This window comes from Salmo trutta, chromosome 37 (assembly GCF_901001165.1).
Source record: "Salmo trutta chromosome 37, fSalTru1.1, whole genome shotgun sequence".
Lineage (NCBI taxonomy): Eukaryota > Metazoa > Chordata > Actinopteri > Salmoniformes > Salmonidae > Salmo > Salmo trutta.
Window position 1 is genome coordinate 3,063,563 of NC_042993.1, and position 7,432 is coordinate 3,070,994.

The following is a 7,432-nucleotide window of genomic DNA, read 5'->3' on the forward strand; positions in this document are numbered from 1 at the left end:
GGTGGACGATTCTTGATACTGTTGGGAAACTGTTGAGTGTGAAAAAACCCAGCAGCGTTGTAGTTCTTGACACAAACCAGTGCACCTGGCACCTACTGTACTACCATACCCCGTTCAAAGGCACATATATATTTTGTCTTGCCCATTTACCCTCTGAATGGCACACAAACGGTACACAATCCATGTCTCAATTATCTCAAGGCTTAAAAATCCATATTTAACTTGTCTCCTCCCCTTCATCTACACTGATTGAAGTGGATTTAACAAGTGACATCCATAAGGGATCATGGCTATCACCTGGATTCACCTGGTCAGTCTATGTTATGGGAAGAGCAGGTGTTCATACTGTTTTGTATATTTAGCCTATACCATAACTGTGTGTTAAAATGGCAGTGAGGATGATTGAATCAAATATCAGATTAGGGAGTTAAAATAGATTTCTGTGTGAACATATTTGGGTGTAAAAAATCCATCTTGGATACATGTTCCTAAAATTACGTAAGTGTTCATCCCTGCAATGCCATGAGTCTAGATAAGCCAAGCCATTCCTCAACAGTTAGTACTGGAGTGAATGTGAGACTATCTTTTCTCCAGTGAATAATTACATTTCAGTTAAAGACGTGCTGCGGTACTGTTGCAACTACTAAGCATTTTTTAACCTCCCGCTTTGGGCTGGATGTGTCAATTTGTAGCTCATACATGCATAATCTATGAGCAAAATTTATGTTTTAAGGTCAATTAGCCACAAATCCATAGTTTGAAAGTGACAGTTTGTGGAGGCTGTGCGGCGTCATTGTCACTACATTTACCCACATGTGAGCCAGCCTCCCGGCAATTTGAGTTTCAGCCAATGAGCTCCAGCCCCTCGGCATTTAAGTGACAGCTAGCAAGATGCACACACAGTAGACAGAGAGAAAACAATGACATGGTGCACATGTGTGATGTAGTACACCATTTCAGAGATGACATGTCTCGTGGGCACTACTTTCAGAACTACTGGCTAAAAAGTATAAAAAAGTAGCGGAGAATATCTTTACAGAGTTCAACAGTAGAAACAGGCCCAGAAAGTGACAGGCTACAGTACATAAATCCAAGCACACCCATCTTTCACTGTGGATGGGAGTCTCTCCAGGACCTTCATGTGAAGTATCTCCCTGTACACACTCTCCCTCCCTGTGGAGCGTCTCCTTAGGCCTGTCTGGAGACAAACACAATCTAAAGAGACAGACACTACGTCTCTAATGACACCCTATTCCCTATGTAGTGCACTTCTTTTGACCATAGGTCTATGTCTTTGGTCTTTGTATTGCGTTTATACTGGGGTGCCATTTTGAGACACAGAGAGAGAATGTCCTCACACTCTGCAGCACATCACTTCTTTAAGACTTCACATCTACAAATTGGGGGTCCATTGGTGATGAGTTGAGTGTTGAGAAGGAAACACATTACAGTCTGTCTGTCTGTACAGTAGCTTACCACTTTGAACTTTTCCTGACACTTACTGTACTCTGACATGAATATTGAGGCAACACCAGATTCCAGAAAGTACTAATTTATGATTTAAAATGATTGTTTATAATTTATGATTTAAAACAGGAAGCAAAGCATAGAACAGGTGGAGACATGTCAGGGTGATCATGTGACGTGGGTGCAGGCTAGTCAGGGCTGGTGAAGTCACTCAGAGGGAAAATAATCTAAAACCAAACTGACTTCCCTATCCCTTCTCTTCACCTTCCCTTCCTTATCCCTCCTGGTGAAGGTTTCCTCTCTGAGACAAAGCACCAAGGACAGCAACCTGTGCATCCCAAACGGCACCCTATTCCCTATAAAGTGCACTACTATATAAGGAATAGGGTGCCATTTGGAACGTACCCACTGACTTCATATACTGATACTGACACAGTTTCTAAGGCAGGGGAGAGAGAGAGAGAGAAACAGAAACCATCCGGAGCACATAATCCTCCAGATCATTAAATAAACTACACAAAGTACAAAAGTGCAGTTTCAAGTTCACTGGTTACAGTACATCATTGGTCTAAAACCGTAATCTAACCCTGCTGAGTTCACTGGTTACAGTACATCATTGGTCTAAAACCGTAATCTAACCCTGCTGAGTTCACTGGTTACAGTACATCATTGGTCTAAAACCGTAATCTAACCCTGCTGTGTTCACTGGTTACAGTACATCATTGGTCTAAAACCGTAATCTAACCCTGCTGAGTTCACTGGTTACAGTACATCATTGGTCTAAAACCGTAATCTAACCCTGCTGAGTTCACTGGTTACAGTACATCATTGGTCTAAAACCGTAATCTAACCCTGCTGAGTTCAATGGTTACAGTACATCATTGGTCTAAAACCGTAATCTAACCCTTCTGAGTTCACTGGTTACAGTACATCACTGGTCTAAGACCGTAATCTAACCCTGCTGTGTTCACTGGTTACAGTACATCACTGGTCTAAGACCGTAATCTAACCCTGCTGTGTTTACTGGTTACAGTACATCACTGGTCTAAGACCGTAATCTAACCCTGCTGTGTTTACTGGTTACAGTACATCACTGGTCTAAGACCGTAATCTAACCCTGCTGTGTTCACTGGTTACAGTACATCACTGGTCTAAGACCGTAATCTAACCCTGCTGTGTTCACTGGTTACAGTACATCACTGGTCTGAGACCGTAATCTAACCCTGCTGTGTTCACTGGTTACAGTACATCACTGGTCTAAGACCGTAATCTAACCCTGCTGTGTTCACTGGTTACTGGTCTAAGACCGTAATCTAACCCTTCTGAGTTCACTGGTTACAGTACATCACTGGTCTAAGACCGTAATCTAACCCTGCTGTGTTTACTGGTTACAATACATCATTGGTCTAAGACCGTAATCTAACCCTTCTGAGTTCACTGGTTACAGTCCATCACTGGTCTAAGACCATAATCTAACCCTGCTGTGTTCACTGGTTACAGTACATCATTGGGCTAAGACCGTAATCTAACACTGCTGTGTTCACTGGTTACAGTCCATCACTGGTCTAAGACCATAATCTAACCCTGCTGTGTTCACTGGTTACAGTACATCATTGGGCTAAGACCGTAATCTAACACTGCTGTGTTCACTGGTTACAGTCCATCACTGGTCTAAGACCATAATCTAACCCTGCTGTGTTCACTGGTTACAGTACATCATTGGTCTAAAACCATAATCTAACCCTGCTGTGTTCACTTGGCTATAAAGTTGTGTCTCTTCTGGGTTTGAAACAGCCCCATGCTCCTCTAAGGAAGTTATTTATAATAAGGGTTACATGGAGAAAATCAGAACTCTCTCAGCAAAAAATATTTTTGACCTAAGCCCTCCCTGAACGCTTGAAAAAAAAATACCCTTGCCTATATCCAAAATAGTAAATACAACATAAAGTTGATAGCAGAGAACATGTTCACCATTTACCCTCACTTCTTGGACAGGCCAGAGCCTTAGATATGCAGTTTTACCAACTGCTCTTCGTCCTGGAAGCATTACATGGCAGCCCAGGAATTTTGATAGTGCCCAGGGCTGCGGGCCAGAAGATTGTCACACATTTCTGAAATTACAGGCTAAGAATGGACAGTGTTCATCTTGTCATATTTCTCCAATGCCCAATCAGGGTGTCTTGTTTGCAATGAAACTGTTCCTGTTTGCAAGCAATTACATCTGAGATGTCATTAGGAATCTGAACATGGTACTTTCAAAAGTTAGGCTTACCTTCCCACCCCGGACAGAGTAGGCCTACCGACGCAGAAAAATGTAAACTTTAACTGCTGGCTACTCTTCTTCTGTGGTTTAACCCAGCGAGAGAAGGTCCCAAGTGTTTCACTAAAAGCTGTCTGGGTTTAAACATCTTCTATTTTACATACAATATATAAATGAATAAATAACTTAATAAACGTAATAAATAACTTAATAAATTGATTGTGACAGAATTAGATTACTTCCAAAGCAAAGTCCATGTTTTGTCTCCTCGGTTATAGAAGGTTGTAGCTTGTTCTCTGAATGTTAAAGAAAGTAAACAATGATTTACATTTACATTACATTTTTAGTCATTTAGCAGACGCTCTTATCCAGAGCGACTTACAGTAGTGAATGCATACATTTCATACAATTTCATACATTTTTTTTTTCTGTGCTGGCCCCCCGTGGGAATCGAACCCACAACCCTGGTGTTGTAAACACCATGCTCTACCAACTGAGCTACAGGGAAGGCTATGATGTCCCCATATGCATCGAAGTCACGTCTTACCCGGGTATTTTAGCATATTTCTAGCATAAAGCAATACGGATCAAAGTGCTCTTATAGATCACTTTATATAATCGTATCCGTAAGATAAAAAAGGTTGGCCTGTGCTTTTTGCCATTTTCTTTAAAAAAAAGTAGACCTATGGCATACCCTCTCATACCCTCTCCTACCCTCTCATACCCTCTCAATTGGAGTCTTGGTTTTATCTTAACAGCCCTTCACTGACAGGTAGGCTATTTAAAGAATGCATGGTGGGTGGAGGAATTGACCTACAAGTCTATGGATATAGCAGTCAATAGCCTCATTTTGTTTCTTAAATAGGAAGAAATAGGCTCCAACACAAAGCCCTCTTGTTCTTAGTAAAGTCTAATTCAAATAAAGATGGTTTAAATGAATTATGCCTACTCAAATGTGCCTACTTTCAGCACCATGAGCTGTCCATTTCTGATTGATTGTGCCACGGCTGCTGCTTCAAGTTTCAGCACCACAATGTAAATGACTTGAATCTGTCTTATTGTGAGGTCAATAACTCTGATAAATACATCATGGGTAAGAAACATATTGTTTTTAATTCAATCATTTATAGTAGTGGCAAGCTATCAAAGTTGACCTCCGGTCCTCCTCGTGATCTTCACACTCTCCTTCTCAAACTGAACAGAACACCGGCTATTGGCTAGTCCACACGCAAGGCCTAATCCAAAATGCTTTTCAGAAGAAGCCTTTGATTCTCCACCTGAAATGCCACCGTTGGCCTACACAGCACAGCCATTGGTTAGGCAGCACACAAAACATTTTGTTGATCAGCAAGAGCAGGCCGGGGCTCAGGGTTGGAATATCCATTGCAGTGTGTAATGCAGCCTAGTTTTATTGACACAATCCCAGCAGTTAACTTAGAGAGAACTTTGCTCTGTGCTTCTCCCAGCATGCACTTCATAGCCTATAGCCTATAGGCTATGGGTCATGTGATTGAGACCACACTAAATAGCCAATAGGTGCATTTGATATTGCACGCCCAGTGGAGAATCAGAGGTGAGGGGCGGCATCAGGCACACATCGATATATAGCTTAATAAGCAACTAATTCTAAAACACTGAGAAATATAGAAATTTTTTCAATTACAAATTTCACTGTCCCTCCCCTGGACTGGATTTAAAAAAACACTAAACCCTCCCCTTGACTGAAATTGAAAATGCATGAACCTCCCCCATTTTCCTCCAGGTATCCATTATGTAAATGTGGATCCATCCCTAAGAAGAGAGAGTGATCAGACTCACTCCAACTCCACCATCTCTCTGTCAAGCTAGACCACCTCTGTCTCATGTCATTTTAAATTCCCTTCAATAACTGAACTGATGATATTTGATATTGTACAATATCATACATGGATTCATACGATTAGAATAATGTCATAATACAATGAAGACACTGTAACAGTAATATCAAGACGATGGTATGTTATTGTGATCATAAGCGTAGACACTTTATTAATAGGGACAGAATAAAGTTGAGGTATCAGTCCATTTTGCCATTTGTTGGATTAAATCCAGATTGATAGTGAGTTGGACTACCTGGTTAGTCTGTGTTGGTCCTGAAGATAAACCCATCCCTCGTGACAGCCCCTGAGAGTTTAGCACCTTTGAGGATCCACTCCAGCTTTACATTTGGTATATTGTTGGGTAATATTGCACACTGCCTGAAGCAATCCCAATTGACAGCTTCACTTGGAGATTTTTTGTACTTGACATCCCAGAGTGACATTGACCTCTGCTGGCCATGAGAGTTATTGCAGGTGAATTTGCCTCAGGCAATTATATAAAAAAAAAAGTGTTGAGATAATTGCCACAGCCTGATCTCCTCCTGTTCTTCCTCCTTCCTCTTCATCTCTCCCTCTCTCTCTGTCTCTCTATCTCACTCTTCATCTCTCTCTTTCTTTCTCTTCATCTCTCTCTCTCTCTCTCTCTCTCTCTCGCTCTGTGATATAGAGTGGTGGCAGCACTAGGCCTACTTCCTACTTCCTGATTAATTGGGGACGGGGCTTCACCTGTGGTTCTATTTCTGAACATCCTGTCTTCTCTCCAGCGGTCAAAATGCATGTTCAGTAAGATCCGCTCTGCGAGCCCATCAGAAGAATCTCTAATGCCTTATGCCAGTATGGGAGCCAAGATCTGGGAAATGTCGCCATTAAATATGCACAAGATCCACAAGGGACAGGCAGTATTAATATTGTTAGAGTCATGAGGTAGCCTATAATCTGGGAAAGGATCCACCTAGAACATTTACTCAGGAAAGTTGAAATGGTGCCTTTATTAATATTGTTAGAGTCATGAGGTAGCCTATTCTCTGGGAAAGGGTCCTACTAGAACATTAACTCAGGAAGGTTGAAATGGTGCCTTTATTGATATTGTTAGAGTCATGAGGTAGCCAATTCTCTGGGAAAGGGTCCTACTAGAACATTAACTCAGGAAGGTTGAAATGGTGCCTTTATTGATATTGTTAGAGTCATGAGGTAGCCTATTCTCTGGGAAAGGGTCCTACTAGAACATTAACTCAGGAAGGTTGAAATGGTGCCTTTATTGATATTGTTAGAGTCATGAGGTAGCATATACTCTGGGAAAGGGTCCTACTAGAACATTAACTCAGGAAGGTTGAAATGGTGCCTTTATTTATGGATGGGATTAACTGGGACTGGGTAGGGTCAGAGGCAGACCTGTTCGGTGCTTGGCATGCAGCGAGGGGTGTTTTGGAGCCTCCTCCTGGATGAAAGAATGTGCAGTACATGAACTGTATACTGACTGTCATTTATGATGCTGCATTCATGTGCTCTCAGAATTATTGGAAATTTATGGAACTTGTGACTGAAAAACTCCCAGAAACCCCCTGGACTCATCATAACTATGACTTTTAGACATCCAAATCAGTTCGTAATGAGCTTTGGTGAATAGAGATAAATGTTGGTAACAAAACATATCAAGTCAAAATACAAAGACATCTTAATCCGTGTTTATTGTCATCATAAATAACAGTCTGAAACAGAAAAGGACAACAAATTATAGATGTAAGTGAACAATACGTCACAGGAAAATATGATATAAAAACAATTAAATTGTAATGTGGTGCTGTTTGGATGACAACGAGTTCAACTTTGATGGTATTGCCACTGT